The sequence below is a fragment of the Mandrillus leucophaeus genome, unplaced genomic scaffold (assembly GCF_000951045.1).
Source record: "Mandrillus leucophaeus isolate KB7577 unplaced genomic scaffold, Mleu.le_1.0 Scaffold686, whole genome shotgun sequence".
Classification (NCBI taxonomy): Eukaryota; Metazoa; Chordata; class Mammalia; order Primates; family Cercopithecidae; genus Mandrillus; species Mandrillus leucophaeus.
Genome location: NW_012107430.1, coordinates 236524 through 258395, shown reverse-complemented (window position 1 = coordinate 258395; position 21872 = coordinate 236524). Strand labels below are relative to the sequence as shown.

The 21872-nt window shown below is 38.9% G+C and overlaps 1 protein-coding gene across 2 annotated transcripts in view; it reads left to right on the top strand.

Moving 5' to 3' along the window:
- LOC105555444 (liprin-beta-1) overlaps nt 1-21872 on the top strand; it is a 179148-nt gene that overhangs the window by 47120 nt on the left and 110156 nt on the right. For both annotated transcript variants that reach the window (XM_012002401.1, XM_012002400.1), the window contains exon 2: nt 11007-11094. The gene's annotated coding sequence lies outside the window, so the exon portion shown is untranslated. The remainder of the gene's footprint in view (nt 1-11006; nt 11095-21872) is intronic.

Genomic DNA, 21872 nt, shown 5'->3' with positions numbered 1-21872 from the left:
ATATTACTCAGTGTTAGCCGAAGAGGAAAGCATACTGGTTTTGTTCCGTTCTAATCTATAGCAGTAAAGGGCAGAATATCAATAAGGAAAAATTAACCTTCCTAAATTTTAAAGGTGAACTGGAATGTGTTAAATTGTACCTGCAAATACAATTCAGACCATGGGATACTCTACAGGCCCAATAACTCAGTTTCTTCAATGAATAACTTGGAAGGAAAAAGAAAAAAGATGAAGAACGAACCTGTAGATTGAAACATTATTTAAAGATCTATCAACCAACCACAGTGGTGGGTCCTGATGAAACCCTAATTTAAACAAATGGTTTTTAGATACAACTTTTATAAAATAATTGGGAATGTGATCACTGACTAGAAATGGGGTGATGCTGGCATAGAAATTCCTCTCCCTAACAACAGAAATTATTGCTAATTTGGGGGATATGATAATAGTCTTACAATTACCTTTTAGACATATGTACTAAAATATTCATGGAAGAAATGATAGGATTTCTTGGATTTGCTGCAAGATAATATGGGAGTGTGGGTGGTGGGAGGATTGATGGAGCCAGATTGGCATGGGTGGTGATTGTTGAAGCTGGTCATGGGTACTTGGCACTTCATCGTATTAATCTACTTATGTTGGTACATCTTTCACATTTTCCATAATGAAAGTTTCAGGAAAAAAAAAACTGGTAAATCCAACTTAAACAATAAATTGTTTTAAAACTTTAAATACTTAAGGTATTTTAAAGTCTGGAAGGGTTGTTTAGTCTCAATGAAGTTTAATCCTGGCTCAACATTCAGATCAAGTGGATATTGTCAGGACACTGACTGAAACCCAAGGTAAGTTTCTATCCCGTATCATTATGGAGACATTCTGGACTTAAAACAATTTAAGAGATGGGGTATTGCTATGTTGCCCAGGCTGGCCTCAAACTCCTAGGCTCAAGCAATCCTCCTGCCTCAGCGTCCCAAGTAGGTGGGATTGCGGGCTCTTACCACAGTGCCCAGCCAGACTTTTTAATTTTTAAGGGCAATGGGAAAAGTATAAAATTTGCCTTTAATCTAACTCCTATTCCTCTTAAGAGAGGACGTGGCATGGACCCATAGTGGCCTCAAAAAGCTGCAGTCCTTGATGGTGTCATGAAGGAGAAGGGTCATGGAATCTCATAAGAAAGAGAAATTGTCATTAATGCTGGTCAGGCAGTTAGGCAAATGTAGCCACAGTAGTCTTAGAAGTTATTTTTTTCATGTTTTCCGGGTCATTAGGGAGATTTTGTTCTTAATCTCAAAGTACTGCTGTATTCTTTTTTGTATTGGTTGACTATTTAAAATCAGTTTGCAGGGGAGAATGTTCTTTTTCTAGAATGTCTTGATAAATTAAGCTTAGGATAGTGTACTTAATTACTGATTTCTGTAGAAGTTAAGAATGCCAGTGTTACATCTTTCTTCACCAAGCCCATCTCATTCAGCTTCCAACTGTGTAAGGATGAGGGGTGGAAGTGGAGGGGCCTTATTTTGCTTTGGAAGTGGATAATGATGCCAGGATGTTCTCACATCACTGAGGGCTTGTGGGTGTGGTGGGTCACTTAACAGAGCCGGCTTCCCTAGCCAGCCTTCTCCTTCCATCCTCTCCCGGACTTCTCCCGTCTTTTAGACCCTTCCTTCCTAAAATTATTTAATGGCTTTGCTTCCATGACCTGTGTTCTCTCCCAGTGCACTTATCAAAAACCCATCTTGTTGCTGACCACTTTTAAATGGATGAAGTTCAGCCACGAATGAACCCAGGGCTCTTTACTAAACCTTCCGGACCTGTTTTTCCAATACATTGTATATGTATTCACCAAGAGGTTCCACAGGCTTTTGGAACTCAAATGTGAGAAAAATTTAATTATGCACCCCTCGCCACTTTATTTTATGTCTTCTGAATTCTCTGTTCCCACAGATAAAAAAGTCAGAAACCAGAGTCGTAGAGTCATTAGTGATGTCTGCTGCTTCGTGCCCCAACTGAATCCCCTAAATGCTTTTCTCAGTTTTCCTCTTCCCTGCGTTCTCACTGCTAGTTCATGGCCCTGAAACCATAATTGCATCCCCTGCCTCCAAATTCATCCTCTGATGTGGTCTCCAGCACGATCTTTTGAAATTCTAATTTGATGTTGATTTTTCTCCCGCTTTAAAGCCTTCTGCACTGGGCTGTGAACCTTTTTCATCAGAGTACTGTTGTCATCAAACTTGTGAGCATCTCTTTCAGTATGTGTATTTATTATAAATAATACACACATTATTGCACGGATATAGTCAATATTGTAAACACACCTACAAAGTAGAAGTCTCATATTATCTTTCATACAACAGAAATAGTTAGGATGGCTGACTATGCCTTCTGGTCTGACTGCTGAAGGCACTCTTTGATTCACCCTTCTGCTTTCCTGCTTACTGGCCTTCTGTCAAGAAGTCTCCCCTCCTTATTCCCACATGTTCCTACTCACCTCAATCATTCCTGTGCATAGATCTACATTTTTGTTTTGTTTTGTTTTTGAGACAGAGTCTTGCCCTGTTGCCCATGCTGGAGTGCAATGGCGCAATCTCGGCTAACTGCAGCCTCTGCCTGCCATGTTCAAGCATTTCTCCTGCCTCAGCCTCCCGAGTAACTGGGATTACAGGTGCCGGCTACCACGTCCCGCTACTTTTTTGTATTTTTTAGTAGAGACAGGGTTTCACCATGTTGGCCAGGCTGGTCTCAAACTCATGACCTCATGATCCACCTGCCTCGGCCTCCCAAAGTGCTGGGATTACAGGTGTGAGCCTGCCATATCTACATTTTATACAGTTTCCAAGTATAGGTATTTTAGTTGCTGTTCTCCATGGTCTTTAGCATTATAGCCTTGATAATTTCTTAATTTTATTGCTTTGACTTCCCCAAATTAATTAAACCATTTACCATCTCTCTAATATTGGATATTCAGATATTTCCAATTACTCATTGTTATTTAGAGTTCTGTAATGAACACCTTTGTGTATGTAATTTTTTCCTGCTTTTTGCACATTATTTCCTTAAGACAAATCCATTTGGATGTAATTAGTGACTCTTACTACATATCATGCATTAATGCTTTCCTAAAGGTTTTGTATTAAATACAGTGCCACTAACAATGAATGACCAGCAATTTTTCTACAACATCGCCACCAGTGAGTGTTAGGATTTTGTGTGTGTTTTGGTATATGTAAAATGGTAACTCATGGCTGTTTAATATGCATTTTTGGTTACCATTGCAGATGAAATTTTCCCCATATACTTATTTATTTTTCTGATAAGGCTAGGATTTCAATTTTTTTCTTAAAATATATACTCTTAAATGAAGTTGTATTTTACATACTATATAGTAATCATTCCTTTATCAAATATGCAGTTCTGTTAGCTTCTCTAATAATAAAATAGCTGCATACTATTCTGCCTATTTGTTGGATGAGAAAACTTGAGGCTTAGATAGGCTAAGTAACTTGACAGATCATATAGCTAAAAGTTGTGGCCGTGGGATATTAAAAGTCAGGCTGATTTATTTCAAATTCTATCCTCTAAGTCATCTTGCTTGCTTCCTTTGACAAAAACAATACCTATTGTTTATAATAAAATTATGAAATACAGATAAGCAAAATGAAAAATTAAATCACATTAATCTGAAATCCTGCCACACAGTAACAACCACTGTCAACATGGTGTCATATGATAGCATACCTCAGAGGGAGACACAAGACCCACTGACTGGGGGTGGGAGAGGTTTTGAAAAAATGTGCATGTACCTCTCCTTTCATCTCCCCTCCCACATCTCTCTCTAATTAAAGATGTTACTGGTAGTAGACTGCTCTAGGATCCGTGACGAAGGGGAAGAATAAAGTGTTGAAAGCCACAGATGGTTATCCTTCCTGACTTTTATGTGTGTGTATATTTATGAAAAAGCAGATCCTTTAGTATATCATGAGTGTCCTTCTATGTCATGAATTACTGGTAACCACTCCTGTAACCTGGTTCTGCTTAATATTCTGACGGATGTACCTCAGTGTACAGACATTTAGACTGTTTCCATTTTTTTAATTGTAAATATTATAACATTCTTGTGAAAAGAGTATATATTTATCTTTGCTCATTTTTCCATGTTTTTCTTGTGAGTCTAATAAATGTAGAATGATGGGCCAAAGGCTATTATATTTTTAGGGCTTTTGATGAGCATTGTCAATTGCCAATTTACCAACCAAAAAAGCGGCTATCAATCTGGTCTGTGGTAAAATGAGAAGGAAAATGGGGGAGGAGATGAACCCACCAATCCATTTTTTTTTTTTTCCTTAAACACACATGATGCAGAGATCATGATTGTAATCTGACAATGAAAATGTGCCTACTCCATGTGGGACATTTTATGGGAAAGAGTCTCTGCTGTTCTTGTGGGGTCAGTAATGATAGAGTTCATAATGGGCCAACCCACTTCTCAGACCTATGATGACCTCACTGGGGTATGTTAGTTCCTGCAGTTCTACTGACATGATAAAGTGTTATATTCCAGTGGGCTGAAGTCATTGCTTTTATTCAATCACTATACAAATTTCACATTAGTTCAGAATGGCCTTTCACAATGCTTGTGGGATCTCAGTGGTTTGACTTCATATTTTTTGAGTGATATTTGCAGTCACGTATTGGTTAGTGATTGAGTGGAAGTACTTGATTTTACAGGATTTCTTGGATATGGATGCCTGAATTTTGAGAGTGGTGCAGTCATTTCTTCCACATTTTCAAAAAGGATAGAACATATTTCAGGACATTTATAGAATGCTTTTTTTCTCTGAGGACATGATGACTGACTATAATCCGCAATCTCTGATTTCTACTCTGATGCTTCAAGAAGTGTACAAATAATGGGAACATCTACTCTAAAGTTCTTGCCCCCCAACTGAATTGAAACCCACTGTTTAAATATATTGTTATGTAATTTTATACTCTAATTCATATTTTTATATAGTTTTAATACATTGTTATGTAAATTTGCACTTCAGTCCATATTATTCTCATATAAAATAAAGTTTTAAAATATTTGCCACAAAGAAAAATTGGTATATAGTTGGCATACCAGGAAGCTGAACCATGTTCTTTGCTTCACTAGGCTGCCAGTACAGTCTCATATAGCATGTTACTGTACATATGTTTACTTTTATATAAAACTTTATGGCAGACTTTAATCATTTCAGTCAATTCAGTCAAAATTTTCAAAGAATGACAACTTTTGAATTACACAACTGCTCAGAATCTTTGAATTATGATCTTACTGTGGAAAATAAAAATAATTTGGCAGTATTGGCAAAGAAAGCAAGCCATTACTAAACACTTCAAATATGATTGCAAAGCAACATGTTAATTTAAAAACATGTGGGCCTTGTTTGATGTAATATGTCAGTAGATATTACAAATACTAAAATTTTGGAACCTTGAGGGAATTTGACTATACTGACTTTTATTTTGGCATGGAAAATGGGTTCACTGAGGACTTGGGGACATGGGATTATCAGATTATTCATTGAGCTAATATTTACAGCACAGTGCTTAGTACTGTGGGAACACAAAAAACTGCACACTAAACCTTTTAAAGCATGAGGGATGAATCCCAAGCCCTCATCCATCCTCAGATTTGCAGATATACCATAACATGTAATTTCTTCATCTCTTTAATGTCTATTTATTTTATTGGCTAAAGGCTATCACTTCCTTGTACCACTTGATCTTCACTTTGATTGCTAGGACTGACTGCTGGCTTTTTTCTAACAATCCCACAAAGAAATAAGTTTGAAGTTTGCTCATGAGAGTTACTAGATAGTCAGAAAACAAAGCTTTCTTGGAATACAGATGTTTATTGGTTGGCTGGGCTCCATGTAACTAACATAGCCCAAGCTTGTGATTGGAATTTGCTTCTCAGCTAAGTTACTTGTCAGCTCTACTTGTCAGGGACTCTTCATCTACAATTTGAAAATGCCAAGCATCTATTTGAAAGAATCTGTTATTTGAGGAACAATGTCTTATTGAGAAAGCAAAACAGACTTTTGGAATATTTAAACAGTGAACATTAATATGTGATTAAATACCCGAATGAATGGGTGGTGGAAATAGTACCGGGTGTTGGCAAAGAGAGAAAAGGAAGACTACTTAGGGACATAATATGTATTGAGCCACAAATACGGTTTTGAGCGTGTTGCTAGTAGAGGTTTTCATGTTGGTAGTAGAGGAGAAAATAGGGTCTTTAACGAAGGGTACAGAATGAGTATGGCCTCAGAAACAGGAGTAGATATGATATACTGAAGAAAAAGCCAGCCATCCTGGAGGCATGAAGACCAAAAATAGAAGGAGATGAGGTTGGAAAAGTCGGAAAGGCAAGATGTGGAAGGTATTTAATGTCAAACTCAAGGATCTAGACTTTACTCTGCAGACATTGAAAACCAACTGGAGACTAGTGTAATTAAAAAGAAAGTTAAAGGCTGGGTGCAGTGGCCCATGCCTGTAATCCCAGCATTTTGGGAGGCTGAGGTGGAAGGATTACTTAAAACCAGGAGTTAGAAACCAGCCTGGGTTACAAAGTGAGACCTCATCAGTACGAAAAAATAAAATAATAAACTAGTCAAACGGGCACACCTATATTCCTAGCTACTCAGGAGACTGAAGCAAGAGGATTGCTGGAGCCTAGACTTTCGAGGCTGTAGTGAGTTGTGATTGTACCACTGCACTCTAGCCTGGATGACAACGTGAGACCCTGTCTCCTAAAAAAAAAAAAAAAAAAAAAGCCCAAAACAACAACGAAATGGTTAAGACCGTCTGTGCACATGAATTGGTGATGAGTAATTTAGTGCTATATTTTCTCTGTATTTATTTGGAATCATATAAACCTATATTTCAGTACAGAAGGGCACTGAGTCACACTTAGGTGACATATTTCCTCCCAAAATCCCAGCGAACTTCAGGAAGTGGTGGGGGTGATTCAGCAAGGGGATATCTTCCTGACCATGTGATGATTGTGGCTGCATAGAGCTCTTTTTGCCAGGCTATGAGAACAATCTTTCCGTAATTTCTGTTGTTGACGCTTACTCAACGTTTTCTCAGATGGAAACTTGGGGGTAAGACTAGATGGGAGCAAACTTAGAAGTTTTAGAGTCTCTCTGCTAAGTCTTCCTCCTGAAGCTTTTCTGAAGCGCCGGAACCTCCTGGAGAGGCCTTACTTACCAAAGAAAAGATAGATATTGGTCAGTTAGCTTGATTCTTTGATTACTTATGATAAAAAATAAAGAATATGATAGGCTTTTATATTCCCAGTACCCCAAGATTGGCTCTAATCTTAGATGGGTCTTAAAAGTCCATGGAAGTCCACGTATAGTCTTATTTTAGGTATCTTAACCTAAATTGTGCAGAGGTATGTTTTAGTGGATTGACCTAACCTAACTAACAGATCTTTTGAGATTTTATTTTGTATAATTTATAAAATGGAAAGTATTATCAATGTAGCATAAAGATTAAGAAATGAGCTCTGGAGCTGGACTGCCTGGGTTCTGGTCCTGATTTCTCCACTACTTAACCTTGGGCAAGTTATTTAACCCCCTGCCTCGATTATCTCATTTAGAAGATGGAAATAATTTACTTCTTTCCTAGGATTTTTGTCAGAATGAAACGAACAAATTTGTTGTTTATTTACTAAGAGTAAAGCTCCTAAAATATTGCCTGGTATACACATTCCCAATAAATATTGCAATTAGTGTACCATAAATGAAAAAAATTAAAGCAGGTAAAGCTTAAGTGATTAAGTGACTTAGGTAGTTATCCGGCAACATGACTACACCAGGATTAGCATTTCTTATTTTAAGACAGTCTACTGAAGTAGCTGGTTTTTTAGACCAGAGGTCAGCAAATCTTTTCTTAAAAGGGAAGATATAAACATTTTACACTTGTGGATCTTAAGGTCTGTGTTGCTACTACTCAACTCTGTCATTGTGTCTTGGAAAAATCAACCACAGGCAAAATGTAAATATATGGGTGTGGCTGTGTTCCAATAAAATTTCATTTACAAAAACAGGTGGCAGACCCACATTTGGCCTTCTTACAGACCCTTGCTTTATTCACTTAAGTCATATCTGAAAGGAGACTACAGATTCCATTTCATTTTGAAGGCTGAAATATGGCATTATGTATTATAATAAACAAACTTTGCTTTTTAATGATTGTTTAACATGTTAGTCTCATGATGGTCATACTTTAGGATAGCAAAGGGATTTAGAAAATAAACAATAGTAACGAATGTGTTTTTTATCTCAAAGAGATCCATAGAAATCACTTATTTAATGGTTGGAGAATTATCTTGGAATTTGAGACCTGAGGTTGTGGGCAGATGTTAAGAGTTTGTTTGATTAAATGGACCCAAATATAGACTGGTTTCTTTTTTTTCTTCTGTATGTATGGGATAGGTTTGTGAGTCAAATAAAAAGCTATTTGTAAGTATACTTGTTATTTCACTAAGGGTTTTTCTTCTAGGAATGTTGTTTGCATGGGTTTGGATTTTTTTATGCCTTACTTTTCAGTTTGATAATGTGTTCTTGTTTTCAAATTAAACTTGTCATTGAGCCTTTTTGCGAGTGGCTATGTTGGTTAGTTAGTATTTATAGCTTAAGTCTGTTTCTGAGGAAATGACTAAAGTCTCTTTGCATTCAATCAAAACTGTAGAACAAAGAACATCTTTGACTTACTTAAACAAGTCCTATGATGAAAACTCAAAAAATATAATGGTTCATGTTTATAAATGTTTTTGTGTATTCAGTCCTGGTTAGGCCAAATAATCAGAGCTCTGTGTTGAGGGAGGGATTGAATATATTCAGTGCCTGTTAGTTAATGTGAATTTCTCTGGAGCACATTCAGGCAATGCTTATTTTCTCATAATCCTCCTCCCATCTTTGCCTGCCCCCCGCCCCACGCCGCCACCACTGCTTTTTTCATTTTACATATTGTTTTGAATTGGATTTTATAGAACATAGGTTTTTTTTTTTCTTTTCTTCTTCTTCTTTTTAAACTCTTCTACTAATTTTCTCCTTTCTCATTCCTAGCCAAGAGCCCTGATCCAGGTGAAGCATGTAAACCTTGCACATGGAATTCCCAGCAAGGAGGCTGGTGTGGCTCAGGGCAGGGCCTGGGAAGTGACTAACTTGCAGAAACCCGCTGTGTCTTGTTCTCTTCTGGAGACCCCTGCTTCACCATGTTGTGAACATCTGCAGCCCCCCACTGCACCCTAATCTTTCCCTCTTACTGTTGACTCAGTCCTCATGGAAGTGTAGGTGCCCTTCCTTCTGCTCATGATGTTCCAGGGCAGGAGATGAGGGGGCTGAGTAGGGAAGAAGAGAAGGCCCAGGTCCTGTCTGCTCAGACCCGGGCTGACGTCTGCCCTGGGACTCAGGCTGGGACTTGTATTTTACCATAAAGGCCCTATGACAGGTGGTGGTTGGATTTTGGGGTTAGATCAGCTGTGTTGTGGACTGACTGGGATTTTCTGCACTCGCTTTTAATCTAATTGTTACTTGGTTCCATTGATTGTTTCAGCTCTTTCATAAGCAGCTGGAGGAACCACTTCCCCAACTAAATCTTGGGTCTAAGTATGAAACATGAAAGTGAAATCGCACCGCACAGGGCTGCACATCCAGTCACTTCTGCCTGTGCTCTCAGAAGCACCTGAGGGTGGAATTCCTAGGAGCTCACTTTGAAAACTGTTCATTAACATGACTGTTTACTTTCAGAGCACAGCCTAGTCTTAAACTTGAGCTTGCCTATGTATATATCATAAATTACTTAAAATTTGCTGGGATTAGTGTGTATATATGGGCCATATATGAAGCCAGCTGTAGGAGAAAGCAGAACGGACAGATACTTACCTGATATGATTTGATGGGTTGTTGAGAAATTCCATGATGAAAATCCACACCCCCATTCATTCCTGAAATTCCATAGTCAGTAATGCATTTTATTTCACTGTTAAGCACCTGCCTTTTCTGAAGCTTTTTTTTTTTTTTTTTAAATAAAAAATGTCCTCATGAAGGATATACATTAAGTTCTTGCAACCTTGGAGCTGATCCTTTTGCTTCCCTGTTTGATTAAACATCTTGGGTTAATGAATCCTCAAAAGGACAGATAGAAAGAAGGAAACAGCCATATCCGTACATCATAATTTTGTCTAGGACTGGCCCTGACTCTGTATGCATTTGTAAAACACGTGTGGCAATAGCTCTTGTATTTAACTGGGAGACATCTTACTTCCTCCTTTGGATGCAGGTAGTTCTGAGGTATTTGAAGAGATGGCATCTCAAAAGGAACTTGCACTGTTCTTAAATATTCTTTTAGTACCAAAATATATTTTATTACTGTATCATGGTGAGGATATATGTGCCCGTATATACTAATGGGAATTTTCCCCTAAGTATGAGTTATTCAAGAGATAAGAGAATCAGAAACGCAAGTCTGAAAAATAATGTATGTATTTCTACTTATTTTATACAACTTGTTCCTGTTGGACAATAAAATAATAGATTGTGGGCATTTCCAATTTTTTTTACCTTAATGACAAAATATTGCAAAACCATGGTTCATTCATTTACTCAACAAACATTCATAGAGTACCTACCATGTGCTACTACTACTTTGTGCTATAAGAATTAATGATGGTGGCTTCAGCGGAAAAATTAGTCATCAGGGAATATTTGAGGTTGTCCAGTGACTGAGGAAGGAAGGGAGAGAAGGGTGGAGTACTGGATGGGGACGAAGGAAGAAGGAGGATAGGAGAGAAAGGATGGATGGAAGGAAGTCCTTAATACATGTTTTGTTGTTTTTAATTTTACTCATGTTATCTAGTTTAATGTTTTTTATATACTCAGCCATTTGCCACTTTTATTTTTTCTGATGCGCTATAATTTTCACTTGTCATTTTTGTATTTGTTTCTTTTCAGTATAAAAGAACGTGTGGATCAGTTTGCTAAGTACATCCAAGATTTGAAGAACTGAAATAAATCGGCATTAAACCTGCTTTTTAAAAACGTAAGTGAACTCACTTCTGGCCATGGTTCATTTCAGACCTCTCTAAAGCCTGCAATTACTTCTCAGTGTGTGTGAATTTTTTTTCAGTAGTAAAGTTACTTGACTCTAGTGAGTCTACTAATTAAGTCTAGGAGTGTTTGTATCCACTCCCCCTTTTAAAACCTGTAAATTCTAAGAGTAGCATGAATAACATAGGTGGCTGTAGGACTTAGATGTGGCAGGCAATGAGCAAATCTTCATTTGGCACTGAGAAGGAAAACACAGACGACCTGGTAGTACATAAAATAAAAAGCATAGCCCTCTTCTCGAGTCCTTCATCACTCTCCACCTCACAGACCATTTCACCACCTTATCTACACCAGTGAGAATTGCTAGTTGACCCATTAATGACCCAGTAGGCTTAGAATATGAGGCATTCGTTTCTCACAAGCATATTTACCCACTTCCTCCCTATTTCTCTTGCTCAGTAGTAATAACTACTATTTATTGAGCTTCTATCAAGTAACAAGCATTTGATTAATTTGATTCCATATTCATTCCATAAATAGTGTTTCTGAATGCTTGCCATGTGCCAGGCATGGCCCTGACACTACTTATTACCTTATCCTCATGGCACCCTTGCAGGGTAGGAGTTAACACTTCAGTGATCTGGATGAGGATATGAGAGAGGTAAGGAGCATGCTGACGGTCACCTAGCCAGTGAATGTGAACTGTCTGACTTTCTCTGATTTGCCGTATCCTAAAGCATGTTTAGATGGTTTTCCTGGCATGGATGTCAGTAAGAGATTGGAACCCCCTGGATCGTATTCATAATAGGAATGTGATTCTCTTCCTTTTAAACCTTGGCTGCAGTCACAGAAAGGAAGGAAGTTAGAGAAACATCCTGTCACACAGCTTTGGTACCTGTGTGGGGAGCTAAGAGATCTGATGTCCAGTTCCAGTCCTTTCATGAATTTCCTCTGTGTCCATGAGCTACCTAACGTCCATGGGAAACAGTTGGTCTTATGCCAACCAAAGGGCACGGACCAGATGCTTTCAAGGGTCTGTCTCAGTCAGCTCTTTGCTGAAGGAACTTATGCATGGAGGAAAGTGCATACATCATTAAGTGGATAGCTTGAGGGAATAAATGTCACAAAGTAGACACACTTCTTCAGTCAGCACCTTGATTAGTAGAAAATTACCAGCACCCCAGAGCCTTCCTCCCCTCATGCTCCAGGAGCAACCAATATCCTGCCTTGTGATGCCTTTGTTTAGTTTGTTTTTATGAATAGAATCATACAGTGAATATTCTTTTGTGTCTACCTTGTTTTGCTTATTATGTTTGTGAAATCTACAATATTATATACAATATTTTTTGCATTCTCTTTGCTCTCATGCTATTCAATTGTATACCTATTTTACGATTGCTGGACATTTAGATAGTCTCTTGCTTGGGCGTATTACTAATAGTGCTGCTATGAATGTGTTGTGCATATCTTTTGGTGATGATTCTATTTTGTTTGTTCAGGGACTAAAGTAATTTTAATTCATGGCACTTCGGAATGATGTTGAACTTTAGGTAGCCAAGTGATTTGTCTGCTTCAATGTGATGTTCCAAGCTGCTTACTCAACAGGAAGATGTTTTTGTAGATTACTCTTGCGGGGTGTGGCCAGGTGGAAGCCCTCTCTGATATGTGAGTGGTGTGTTGGGGCTTATTGCCCTGGCAGAGAAGGGTTTCAATTGCATGGTACAGGAAGGGACTATGTAGGGGAAGAAGAAATAGATCCAAAAGAGAGATGTGTCTGGGGATTCCCATAGAAACTGTCAGGATATCTTAACAATCAGATCAAGAACCTGGAAAAGTAAGAGCCCCAGGGAAGACTGAGCTTATGAGACCCGATGTGTCTAGGGAAATGAATGGAGAAAGAAAAATGGAGGCAAGCCTGAGCTCAGAAGGAGTTCTCAAAGAATTTTCTGAACAAATTCATTAAGCCTAACTTGTTTTAAGGAAGTTTTGAAAAACCAGTCCCTAAAAGTATGAATCTTGAGTCAAGAATAAACTTAAAAGTATAGAACTAGGAAAAAATGTATTTTCCCAAACAAATACAGGATGTGAGCATGTGGACTTTGCCTTAAGATCTTTCTGCATTCAGATCACAATTCCACCACGTTCTTGTCTCATGACCTCTCTGGGTCAGCGTCCACATCTGTAAAATGGGGATGGTAAAATGTCCACCTCTAAGATGCCCCCAAAATTTGCGGTAACAATTGACTACAATAGTGTTAGTAGTATGCTTCAGGGCACATAGACCTGGCACTAAAAATGATAGTCATTATATTTCTCATTCTTGTTACTAAGATTACCCATTTGTATCTGATACTTTATGAGAGTTTTCAGATCACTTTTTAAAAATATGAGATTTCGGTTTTTAATTTCAGTGTAGTGAATACTAACAAAAAAGATTTTTCTACTTGCCTCACTTTAGACTGAAACTCAGAGGAAGGATGAAAGGAAATATTTGTCCGTGTGTCCTTGGCCTGTCCCTCCCCAGGGTGAGTCAGTGAAGACACTCTTGGTTTTCGGCACTGGTTTACTTGTTCAAAAAGAGACCAGTGGAGCTGAGATTTATAGGAAAGTAGGGTCATTTTGCACAAAGGAAATTTGTAATTGTATATATTATACTTTTTTTTTTTTTTTTTTAAAGAGACAGGGTCTCGGTTTGTCGCCGAGGCTGGAGTGCAATGGTGTGATCCTTGCTCACTGCAGCCTTGAGCTCCTGGGCTCAAGTGATCCTCCCACCTCAGTCTCCTGAGTAGCTGGGACTACAGGCATGTGCCACCATGCCCGGCTAGTTTTTGAATTTTTTGTGGAGACAGAGTCTTGTTTTATTGCCAAAGCTGGTGTTGAACTCCTGGCTTCAAGTGATCCTCCCACCTTGGCATCCCACAGTGCTGAGATTACAAATGTGAGCCACTGCTCCCAGCTGTACTTTCAGTCTTAGGTGTTCTGGGAACTGGCAAATATATGAAATTTTATTTGCCTAAGAGTGCAAGCAATACCCTAGTCTCTCCTCTGTGCCAGTGGTCCTTGAGTTCATGCATGATAGTGGTGAATGCTGTTTTGTTATACCATTTTTGAGGCTGAATGGACCCAGGTACAAGAATGAGGTGGGAGCCCCTTGTCCAGCTTCATCTCTGTCTTCTCTGCATTAGGCCACGGAAGGTTGTGGGGCAGTAGGGTTAGCTATTCACTCAAGCCTGCCTGTATCATCACTCCACCCTGTAGTGCAGTGGTTTGTAAGTAGTCAATTTGTAGCCACTGAGATAATGTCATCCCCAAAGAAATGCATCTACTATGGATTTATCCTTTGCACCATTTTCTCTATACCCTTTTTGCAGTCTTTATCACTTTCATTGTTATGTGGGGAGTGAGGTTTTCTATCTCCTGACTGTCTTTTGTGAACTAAATCTTATTTTATGCAATTTGTACTAAAAATTATAAAAATACTGTTTGGGGATGGCAGTCTTATTTGGAATTGTGTCACATGTTGTTTGTTTTGTGCTTAATTGGTTCATGATAACTTGGACAATATGTAAATGATATTGTTTTCATCATGTAACTCACAAAATGTTTTCCTTTCCGTTTTTTCTCTTTAGTGCTTTCTTCTTTTCCTACCAAATACCTAGGCTCACTTTTACCATCAGATAGAGATTTAGTTGGGCTTTTAGAACTCTCCCTTCAAGCAGATGCCTTGCGTGTGTGTGTGCCTGTGTGTGTGTGTGTGTCTGTAGTTTGTGGGCTGTTAGAAGCTATTTGCTCATCTTGTCAAAGCCATAGCAGTCTTTTCATTCTCAGTTGCTTTGCTTTCTCCTCACCTCTTAGGAAATTGGCAGCCAATGACTTTGATTTTTTTCTCTCTATGAGACAGATATGCTGGTGTATAACTGTAGACAGAGGAAGAGTTTGCACATTTAGCAAACGATCAAATAAGTGGCGTGTGGATGTGTATGTACATACATGCTGGCTCTATAACTGAACAAGTGGTGTTTTTTCTCTCAAGTCTCCATGCATTTATACATTTAATTAGGAGGCTCAAGTATCTGTGATGCCTTTTAGATATATAGCCTCAACAGTTTTTTAAGAAGGGGGAAGAGGGTCCAAGACAATTTTTACTCTTATTTAGTGGATGTGTGGTTTAATGTTATGATACGTTGGGGAAACCTGGGTTCTGACTCTGTCGTTTCAGTGAGCCATGATTTCCCATTGTTTCAGGAGTAGAGAAGTTGGGGAAGGGATCTCAATAGTTCTTAAATCTATTATTTAGCAATAGCTAGAGACTGTGTGCATCTTAATCAAAGAAACGAGATTGGGTCCCCTGGGTGTGGTCTGCATTTCTTCTGTACTGTAGTGCTGTTCTAGTCTTCTGGTCAAATCATAGCTCAGAGCTGCTTCAGCCGAGAGGAGACTTAAATTAGGGATGTGCAATTTACAGCCATTGTAGCAGGATCCATTTAGTCCGTAGGCAGAAGATAACATGTGCTATCTCTGTAGAAATGATAGCAGCTTTCAGATAGAAATAGCCCTGAGAGTTTCTTGTGACTATTAGCTTGAGCTGAGGTGTAATCCCTTACCAGTGGTGGAATCCTAAGTACAATAGAACAGTTAATTGTCTTCTGTGTTCTCATCTGTGGTTCAGAACACAAATTCTTACTGTTCCATCAGCTTTTCTTGCTTATTGTTTGTTTTTTACCTAATTCCTTTATTGTTGTAGTAGTAGTTATATGCTTGGCTTGACATAGTTAGGCTATTTGATATTGTGGTATTAAGATATTTTCGAGGAAAAGGTCATCAGCTGTCTTTCTGGGCTATTCTGGGCATTTTGTACTCTATTTTGGATCTACGTTTTCTTGCTCTTGATTTCTGATTAGCTGTTCTTCCTCTTTGCTTTGGCCTCTCAACTTGCTTGGAAGCTTTTCAACAAATCTGCTCTTGGATGACTGCTTTGTTCAACAAATAAACATTATCTCAACCTTGGGGAAGAGTTAAGAAGACACAGGATGGAACACTCTGTTAGATGCTTCTGGTTCTAAGCATGGAATTCCTGGAACAGAGAAGCTAGCTTGAAATACATTGATGTCCGGAAGTTGTTTTCCTGCTTGAGGAGGTCACATTTCTACCAAGAGAAATGTGAATTCTGAGGCATTTTCAAAAGTTTTGGATGATTTGGCGAGATTTAAATTGTCTTATTTTTGATAAATTTTTATAAATTAAAGAATGCATTATTCGCTTAGAAGAGTGAGATTTTTGATTCTTCGTGGTCTACATTGGTCTTACCTGAGGTCGCACACAGGCCTTTCAATGAGATTGGGCCTACTGTGTGGTTGGGATAGTTGAGAGCCAAGTATCAAGCAGGAAATAAGAGTAGTAGATCTTAAAGCATTAGCATTCTCATAAGCGAAAACAGCAACACCCAGGAAAAATCCATTCACTGTTACCCACAGTCCCCCTGGCCTGTGGACCTCTTTTCTTCTCTTGTTAGCCAGCAATCTCTTCTTTGCAAGACTGTGGGTAATTCAAGGGGGACAGAAAAGGACAGAAAACACCAAGTGCCTCTATCCAGAGGGTGACTTTTGTTTCCTCACTTTGTGGCCCCACTGAATTCTCAGAAGGTAAAGCTGAAAGAACTCAGAGTGTACGGCTGGGTTTTTGCACTCTTTACCTGATAAAATCAGTTGATTCTTGTCTTTTGTGGTAGTTGTGCTCTGACGTGATTGTGAACGCTGAATGACCAAATACTTTTCCTAGGGGAAATGCAGAGGGAGGTTCCTGCGAGCCTTTGACCATAGCGTTTTTGCCAACTGATCAATACAGAACCTTGTTTTATGTGTGTTTCTGTTTAGACATAGACACCGTTTTCACGTATGTTGTTGAGTTATTAACACTGACACACACCCAACAGCTTTGTAACTCAGGCCTGAAGGAAGCTGACCTCACACACTGGTTTCATCCTTGAGGCACGGCCTCGTTGCCTCAGGAGCACCAGGCAGCCCTTCCACGCTGTGCGTGGAGCCATTTTCAACAGCACAACAATTGATGGCAAGCACAGACATGTGAACAATGTGAAAAATGTGGCACAGAACAGACCATGTAAAGGACACTTTATGGCAGGAGGGCTGAACTGATGCAGGAAAGTGGAGCATTGCCTTGTTCAACCTGAGCTGGGAACTCCGCGAGGCTGACTCGGAATTTTCGCTCCTTTGCATGTGTCTGTAAATGAGTGTGAAGGTACTAATGTGGGGGTTGCAAACAAATTTTAGCAAGTGGGCCAATTTGCATGTGTCAACTGCATAACAGAAGCAAAGCAATCCCAATTATTATGATAGGAAACTTTCTCGGTCCCACTATGTGGTTCATGTAGAAAACCAATCATTTAAGGTAAAAATGAACTGTAAGCTGGTGTAGCCAGACCAATGTCCAGAAGACGTTTTTAAATAGGCTCTTGTGAGATGAAGACAGGCGAGGAAAATGTGCCCAAGAAATTATCATTTGTTGTTGAACAAATGATAATTAGCTGTGCTGCCAGGCTTTGAACATTTAGAGAAAGGGAACAACGTCATGTATCCCCATGTCCTTGGCATGAAAGGTAATAATGGCCAGCACCTAGGGGCACCTCAGCAAGTGAATGAATCCTAAATAAATGAATGAAAGAGCAGGGAGAATTCTTAGTGATGCCTGATGGCCCACTGTAGTGCACCTTAGGAGTCTCATGTATCGTTTTAGCCTAGATATATCATTTCCTGCCCACTGTGATCCTTAAATTAACTTGCATAAATGTGCATCAACGGGCGGAAACAGTAGTGTCTGACTGTGAAAGGAAATCATGTGACACAGAGGTTATGTATCATGCTCATTTTTATGCACAGCCCCTAGCACGTTAATGTTCATTAAATGGATTTGAATGAATGAATGAATTTAAATATCTGGAATGCTTAGAAATGCAATGACTTTAAAAAACTTTTTAAATTTAAAACAGAGGTGACTTTGTAAGTCACTTTGTACTATAAGTCTGTACTCAGAGAAGTAGAAAGATGTGGATATTCTTTTGTTAACTAGCTTTGTCTATTGTATGAAACTGAGCTTTTCCACTCAGGAAACGTCTACGCTGTGCTGTGTGCTGTGTCTCCCTGCACCCCCCTCATATAAATATCCAGGGACGAGAGTTAATTAAAGTAGAAGCTAGTTAGGTTTTCTGAAAGGAAATGACATTCAATTTCAGATGTTATCTGTTTAAATTATTTCCTGCAGATGAACTGTTCGTTTTACGAATTATTTATCATGGAGCTAGTGTGTACAGGAAACTGGGCCAGGGGCTTTGGAGCATGCAAAGATAAGCAGAACATAGGGGGCTTTTGTCTAGTGGGAGGGAAAGACGTAAGTGCACATTTTTGTAAGTCTGGATAAAATGTACACTAACTACAGGTAAAAGTGAAGTGCTGTGGTGGCATAAGGAAGAGTGAGGTTAATTCCAACCTGCTCTGTTCTATGGAGGAGCTTCAGTATAACCTGGGTCTTGAATGCCCATTTGGGAGTGGATGGGCAGCAGGGTAGACTGGAGAAGTAACACATTAGGGCAAGAAGAGGTAACAGCATAGGCAAAAGCACTGGAGGGTGAAGGTACAAGGAGCAAGTAACATAAAGGTTCTGGAGTGTGAGGGGCAGTGGGGGAGTATTGTGAAATAAGACTAGAAAATTGCCTCGGGATCTGATTATAGAGAGATTTAATGGTAGTTGGCTTGAACTTTATTCTGTAGTCATTAGGAGCAATAGCAGATATTAAAACAGAGGAATCGTGTGACAGCAACTAGCAGCAGGTAAAATTTGTAAGCACTCGTTATGTGCCAGGTACTAATCCTTACCACAGCCCTTTGAGGCTAATACTATTAGTATGGCAGTTTGTAGATGAGGAAACAGCACAGAGAAGTTAAGTAACTTCCCCAGGATCCACAGCAAATAAGTGGTGGACTGGGAATTGAAGCCAGGAAGTCAAACTTAAGAACTTGGGTTTTTAACCTGGGATTGAAGAATAAGATTCGGAGAGTCTTTGAACTTTTTAAATTATTTGCAAAGCGGTCAGTATATATAAATATGTGCATTAGTTTAAGAGAGAATCTATGGCTTACATCATATAAGAGATACATGCTTAAAAATGTTCATAAAGACTATATAGGCCAGGCATGGTAGCTCATGCCTGTAATCCCAGCACTTTGGGAGGCCAAGGTGGGGAGATCACTTGAGGCCAGGAGTTCCCAACCAGCCTGGCCAGCATGGTGAAACCCTGTCTCTGCTGAAAATATAAGAGTTAGCCTGTGTGGTTGTGTACGCCTATAGTCCCAGCTACTTGGGACACTGAGGCATGAGAATCACTTGAACCCAGGAGGCGGAGGTTGCAGTGAGCAGAGATCGTGCCACTGTGCCCCAGCCTGGGCGACAGAGTGAGACTCTGTCTCAAGAAAAAAAAAAAGACTATAAGAGCACCCTCTTTCACTCTCAGAAGTCCCGCAGAATGCACAGTACATTGTATAGTGACTATGCCTGTTCTTCTTGTTAGGTAGGAAGAAGCAGAACAATCTGTCACTGCTCGAAATAAAAGAAAATGTCCAAATAATTTGAAGAAATTATTAGTATTATAAGTGTCAGGCTGTTCTTGATTTGTGAGAAACAGAAAATTTAAAAGACAATATTTTGAAGGTAGACATCAGATATTCAGGCTTTGAAACTTACAAAAATTTGAAAGGACAGAGGACCTATCTCCCCATTTGGCAAAAATTATTCTTTTTAATCTCAGCAAAAGCTAGATAAACTCATGAAATCTTACATCTTCTGGAAAAATACCTAGATGCTACTCTGCTTTCAACTGAACCAATTTGCCTTTTTACGGTTAGGACTTGAAGGATGAATATTTACCAATCTATGAGACTGAAAATTCTTTGCAGCCAGCTGTGAACCCAAAGGCAGGTGCCAGGATGAATGAAGAAATCCAGATTAAAGAATTGCCCAGTTTAGATCACTTGAGAAATCAAATTAGTATCTAGGTTTTATTTAGAGTAAATGTTTTAATGTTTTAAATATGTATGATATCATAAGATATTACTGTCGGCCGGGTGCAGTGGTTCACGCCTGTAATCCCAGCACTTTGGGAGGCCAAGGTGGACGGATCACGAGGTCAGGAGATCAAGACCACCCTGGCTAACACGGTGAAACCTGGTCTCGACTAAAAATACAAAAAAAAAATTAGCCGGGCTTGGTGGCGGGCGCCTGTAGTCCCAGCTACTCGGGAGACTGAGGCAGGAGAATGGTGTGAACTCAGGAGACGCCAGTCTGGGGGACAGAGTGAGACTCCATCTCAAAAAAAAAAAAAAAAGATATTACTGTCATACAAGTGTAGCAGATGTAACACTTTAATAGAGATCTGTACTACTTACCTACTAGAGTTTTTCTTTATATTTTCGCCATCTTTGTTTTCTCTCTGTCTTTTTTTTCCTGGACTATTTGAAAGTAGGTTGCAGATATCATGACACTTCTACCCTTAAATATTTCAGCCTAAATTTCCTAAGAACCTAGTCCACATTCAAAACCAAAATGTCCTTTACTGTATTTTTTGTTTTGCTTTTGGTTTTGATCAAAGATTCCATCAAAAATCACAAATAGCAATTGGTTGTCATGTTTCCTTCATCTCTTTTATGAACTGTCTTGTCTCCCTGTCTTTTTTGTGTTTCATTGTGTTAACATGTTTTAAAAGTCAAAGACAGTTGTCTGGTAAAATATCCTATAGTCTAGATTCGTCTAACTGTTGGTGTCCTCGTAATTAGATTCAAATTAAACATTGCTAGGAAGTGTACATTGCTTCTCTTCAGAAGGTGCATGATATTAGCTAGGCTAAGTTTAATCACTTGGCTAAGTTGGTGTTGACCAGACCTCTCCATTGTAAAGGTGCCTAATCCTCTTGATGACTAAGAAGGCACCTGTGGGGTAATCTTAGAGACCATGTGCATGTTTTTTCCCTGACGGTGATTCACTCAATGGTTTTAGCATCTATTTTTGATCCTTATATGAATCAATTATTAAGTTGTTAGTTGCAATATGGTATTAACTTGATTTCTAAAGTGATTTTACTGAAGAAAAATTCTCCTTTCCATCCCCGTGCCCTGCTTGAGGAAAATCTTGGCCCCAAAGATGCATGACAGAAGGATTGATGAAAGTGAAACTTGAAAACAACTATCCAAACACACATTAACTATGAAGATGTTTGAAGGGTTTTCTTTTCCTTTCTGAGTGGGTATGTGGGAAACCTCTACCCTAGGGTGAGAGCTCTTTCTTTTAGAGATTTGTACTTAAATTAATCTTTATTGATGCAGGTGAGGAAAAACTAAATAAATTGCTATTTTGGTTTTCTTTTGGACTGAGAGAATTTAGTAGTAATAAAATGAATTTTCTTTCAATGCTACAATCTGAAAAGCTACGGTGTATACCATACCATTTGAAAATGTCTTAGAAGTAGTTCCTTATAAAGCATATTATATTGAAATCAAATGGTCATTAAAACCATGGAATTCCTTTGAAAGGTGGAATAAAGCGGAAATTGTTTTGTCTTGGTACTTCTTGATCTAGGCTAATAACCCTTTGGGGGAAATTATCCTGAGGCTTTTTACTCATTCTGCTCATGACTGGCTCACTCAGTGAGTGTTATCTGATGAAGATCTTATTTCACTTCTGAAAGCACAGCGTTGTTCTATTTGT